We start from the raw sequence: 5571 nt of genomic DNA on the forward strand, positions 1-5571 counted from the left end.
CCTACTCCAAGTCTCTCTCTCATATTGTACTTCTATGTTGAAAAGGGATGGTCAATAACAAGATGAACCCAATGCCCAATCTTCCCAATAGTATTCCTTAAGTCTTGAATTGATATACCCCATACACGGGTCAGATCAATACAACACAATATTCAGCCATCCTACAATTTCTACAATTTTTTCTGCACATACTGAGTTGGATGACACCAATGATGTTGGTGCCACCCCTGAGGAGTATGGGAAGCTCGACACAGCCATACAAGGGTTATCTCTCTCGCCAATCTCTATATATGTGGTGAACAACTATTAATTCTAGCAACAATAGATGAATGAGCCGTATGCATCTTTCTGATGCAGAGGCTGGGGTAAACCCCCTTTTCAAAAAGAAAAACAATAGATGAATTTGTGTCACTTGTTTGAACTAATTAATTTGTCACGCAGATGGGAGGAGAGTTCCGTTTCTCTTGTTCCAAGATATCTAAAGAAGTTCTATAATAAACTGCTAATCTGCTTTAAGGAGGTCGATGATGAATTGAGACTCAATGGGAGATATTCGATTGATCACATCAAGAAGGAGGTAAAATTATGTACCTCAATAACATTTTTGATTTAGAAGACATATATTGATTGCCCATGAGGGTAACAAATGTCCCATCATAATCATGTCGTAAAAAGCTTTCTGGTGGCTTTTAAACATGTCTAATTAATTTTAGCCCGCAATGATCATATATTATATATAATTTTTGTAGTAAAACAAGGTCAGGGTGATTCTTTTTCAACTAGAGAAACTAAAATAGAAAGGACCAAAACACGCCTCACGATTTTAGTTAACAGAGCTCAGAGATTACTCTTTGGCCCCATCCTCCCCTAAAGGCTAATTTTTTTTAAATAATACATTTTTTTTATTAATTTTCAGAAATAATACACCGAAATTTTATTTTCCAAAAATAATACGGCCTCGTCCCGCTAGAGGACGACTGCAATTGGAGACACCTCCCCCTATAGAGGCCCCGCTGCACAGAGACATCCACAGGTACTGTCTAGTTATTAATATTGCACTGTCCTTCAAAATTGTCCATAGTTAAGTTGTTAGTTAATTGTTCAACGAACACCAAAATTTTAGGATCACAAAGAAGGGGATCAACAGGACTGCTACTGAGTGGCTGGATAGGGTTCAGCCATACGTTACACAATGGGAGACTGCGAGCACACATCTCTGGCACGAGAATCACAATTTTGATATGGACGAATTTAATCTCTATCTGCAGCGGTACATGACGGGAACACGGTTATGCATCATTCATCACAATCACCTAGATGAGATACCTGCCCCTAATACGGCGGATATGTACCCGAGCTATGATACTTCGGGCGCTAGGCAGCAAGCGGTAAGATATATTCTATTCATATAATGCAAGTAGTCCATACATACTTTGCCATGCACACGTAATAATCGTCCTCACAATTTCAGGCTGAGTTGACTCGCGGACTTGGCGAGGAGGTGTCCACCTTTCAGCGTTCACTGTCGTCTGCACCTCTAATGCTTCCTCGGGCTCAGGTCCAGACCTGGATGTCGCGCATTGAAGAGAAAGTACGATCTGTGTATCGGGCTATTACGTGCACACGCACTTTGGACGTACTTCACTAGCATCCCCCCGCCACTCCACGCACCAGCAGCCGCCGCATCACTGGACTGGTCAGCTCGAACCCACGCATCACCGACATGATCCGCGTCCACGTCTAGCAGAGCACTGGACGGCCAGGCCACCACCTCCTGACCAGGCCGGTAGTTCGGCGTGGCAGTACCAGCCGGATCCCACGTCTGCCTACGTGTTTCGGCCACGACCTCCGCCTACAGGTATGTTTCTTCATATTTATTCTTGTGAATATCAATTGGGCCTGTATTTCATCATTACTTATGTTCGTCCATCCAACAGGGTCCTACGGATATCAGCCGTATAGACATGACGCGCCTATGTCCGGATCCGGGTGGGATAGTGACCATGAAGGTGGGCATAACAGACAGGATTTCTTGTCGCAGCACAACGAGTGGATGGACATATATACGACTCCTGCACCACCTCGCACACAGGAAACACAACATGACCAGGCATGGTCTGAGCTTCCTCCCCGTAACGTTCGGGCACCCAACAGGTATATGTGGCCGACGCCGCCTACACCACCTCCACGACGTGCCGGACGACGTGGCTGATGCTTGTCTACCACTATATCTATCTATGTACGCGAGGGACGTATGTATGCTACCTATGTATGCGGTTGGAACTAACCATCTTCCTGGTGGACGACTGGAACTAATCATCTTTCTGCTGGACGAGTAGTAGCAATAATCTTTCTGCTGGACGATTAGTAGTAATAATCTTTCTTCTGGACAAGTACGACTAATAATCTTCCTGCAAGACGACTGCGACTTATCATCTTCCTGCAAGACGACTGGTGGCCAACCTTATAGACGATTGCCCAGTCGGCTCGCTGGTGGACGACTGGACCCTAATCGTCCACTAGGAAGACGATTAGGTCCAATCGTCTTTCAGGAAGATGATGCCGTATTATTTGTGAAAAATATCAAAACGGCGTATTATTTCTGAAAATTAATAAAAAAATTGTATTATTTAAAAAAAATTAGCCCCCTAAAGGAGGTACTCGATGAGTTTTTGAGTTAGTACTGCGCGTAGGAGACTAGTAGTGGATGATGCTAAAGAGAAAGAAAATGTCTGTCTGCTTGCCTGACCATTTGCTATTTCGATTGAACAACTTCTTGAACTAATGTACGTCTTTGGAACATAGAAATTTTATGATTTACTAATGATTCGAGATGTAAGTAAAAAGTGTAGCCGTTGAGAGGCTCATTGTTTCCGGCATGAGGATCGTTGGGACATTGTCGTCGGGAAAGCATGTAAGTTAATACAATATTTATGGTTTGTTACCAAACAACAAAACCTTACATGTACCTCACAAAACAGGCAATGTTGTAATAATTGTCCAGTACTAGTTTGTGCAAAAGGCACATGGATTGGCTGTTAATTCGTGTAAAAAAACCTGTCATCTTGTTTATCTTGGGAAATCATTTCTATGTCTATTTTTGAAAGAATATTACTATAAAAATAGTTGTGTGTTTAATTAATCGCTACCTTTGCTCGTGCGGATGTATGCAGTTCCAGCAGCTGTCTAGTTGTTATCTCCAGGAAGCTGAATGGTTGCACAAAAACCACAAGCCCAGGTTCGAAGATAGATTGCATTTGGGTGCCATGTCCATAGGCGCGACAGATCTATGCGAGTATGCGATGGTTTGCATGGGTGATGTAATGCCCAAGGGAGCACTGGAGTGGGCACTTGGATACCCTGACGTCGTCATGGCATGCGCCGAGATTGGGCGCCTAATGAATGACCTTGCTGCTTCATTCAAAGTACGTTGGTAAACACACATATATGTGCAATTAACCATGTTTATTTGTAATTGGCTAATCTCTAGCAAATATTGAATTAGATAAATTAACGGAAACGTTCATGCAGCCCCGTAACAACCCGGACGTGGCCAACTGTGTGGAGTGCTATGCCAGTGAGCACAAGGTCACAGAGGAGGTCGCCTTTGCTGCCATCGACTCGATGATAGAAGATGAGTGGAAGACCACCAACCAAGCTCGATTCAAACATGGTCGTGAGCTGCTGCCTGCGGTGTAACGGGTCATCAACTTCACTCTCAGTGGGCCAGTGTACTACGGTGATAGGAAAGATGCTTTCACCTACAGCTCGCATCTTCAAGACATCATCAAGAGCCTCTTTGTCAATCTCATTCCCATCTAGCTACTACTCTGCAAACCTCATGCAGGCATGCATTAAGTATTTGTTTTCTTATGGACCTTCAATTTCTGTTTGTTTTCCATATCCCGGGATTAATTAGGTAGGTCATGTGTCATGTGTGTACACGTAGGATGCGGAGGTCGGGAAAAAATATAGGCGTACACGAGCTCATGTTTCAATGTGTGTGACATGTGCGTATGTGTTGCATGTCCGATGAACTGAAATTTTCGAATGTATGGAGCACGATTAATAGATTAGTAGTGTGTTTGGTTTGGCAAATCCATGGTCCAGTTCTTACTAAATCGTGCGCTCATATTGCTAAATTTATGTGGGAGAGGATGATTGTATCATTTTCTGGCTCTGCTCATATGTGACTCGGATTTTCAGTGACTGATTGGTACAATATGTAAGCGAGCCCTTCAGTTAATTCGGTTCATCAGTTGATTGTTTTTCAATGGGAAGTTATATTATATCCTTTCTTGTAATTCCCTCCGCTGTTCTCCCACTCAAACCAGGCCAACACTACTGTGGCTCGTGCTCTGGCTTCGCGCGACCTGACCCTGGACCTAACTCCGCGGCTGTCCCACACGGCCGAATGCGAACTTGAGTGAACTACGCAATATTCTGGCAACGGTAAACGTGAATTTGCAGGTGCCTGACTGCAGAACTTCAAGGAAAGCAGGCAAGCCGCTCACCACTAAGCTGGCATACAAGGCTGAAGACAAGACCCACAGATGCCATCACCCTGGCCATCTGGAGAAAGACAAACACCGCGGCGAGGGCGGGCGAGAAGACGTAGAATTTCCAGGACATGATCGCGATGGTGATGCTGTACACGGTCATCATGTAGAAGATGCCAGACATGATGATGAGGAAGATCAAGACGAAGGGCATGATCATGAAGATGAAGATGCCGGAGCAGACGATGATGGACCATCGATGGGCTGGGTGCAGGACCCTCATATTCAAGAGCTGCTTCTCAAGAAGACGGATAACGCAAGAGCTGCCGCCCGAGAGAAAGCCAAGCTGGATCAACTGGAGATAGACGCGGTTACTCCATTGTATGAAGGACGTAGGCCCGAGGATACCCGCCTGAAAGTAACGCTCATGGCTCTGGAGATGAAGGTAAAACACAAAATGACCGACGCATGCTTTGACGAGAACATGTCATTCTGGCACGAACGTCTTCCCAAGGGGAACAAGTGCCCGACCAGTTTCGAGGAGGCGAAGAAAATCGTGTGTCCTCTGGATTTACCGCACGTGAAATACCATGTGTGCAAGAACAATTGCATCATTTATCGGGACGAGCACGCGGAGTCTACCATATGTCCGGTGTGCCTCGTCACTCGATACAAGAAGAGGAAGAAAGCTCCTTGAAAAGTGGTGTGGTACTTTCCGATCACTCCCCGTCTGCAGCGGTATTTCGCGGACCCTAAGCTAGCAAAGCTCCTGCGTTGGCACGCGGATAGGGAGGAGAAGAAGCGAGAAGATGACGAAAATGATGCGGAGATAAATAAAAAAGACAAGATGCTGAGTCACCCTAAGGATGCGAGCCAGTGGTAAGCGTTGAACTTCGAACACCCAGAATTTGGGGACGATCCAAGGAACATCGTGCTGGGCGCGAGCACCGATGGAGTCAATCCGTTTGGCAGCCAGAGAAGCACACATAGCACTTGGCCTGTATTTGTGTGGATGTACAACCTTCCCCCCTGGTTGTGCATGAAGAGGAAGTACATTCATATGAGTATGCTA

General features: G+C 45.3%; 1 pseudogene; it reads left to right on the forward strand.

Moving 5' to 3' along the window:
• The window catches only part of LOC123186836 (tau-cadinol synthase-like), a 7011-nt pseudogene extending 3189 nt beyond the window's left edge, over positions 1–3822 (forward strand).
• The last annotated feature ends 1749 nt before the right edge of the window (positions 3823–5571 follow it).

Source organism: Triticum aestivum, chromosome 2A, assembly GCF_018294505.1.
Source record: "Triticum aestivum cultivar Chinese Spring chromosome 2A, IWGSC CS RefSeq v2.1, whole genome shotgun sequence".
Lineage (NCBI taxonomy): Eukaryota > Viridiplantae > Streptophyta > Magnoliopsida > Poales > Poaceae > Triticum > Triticum aestivum.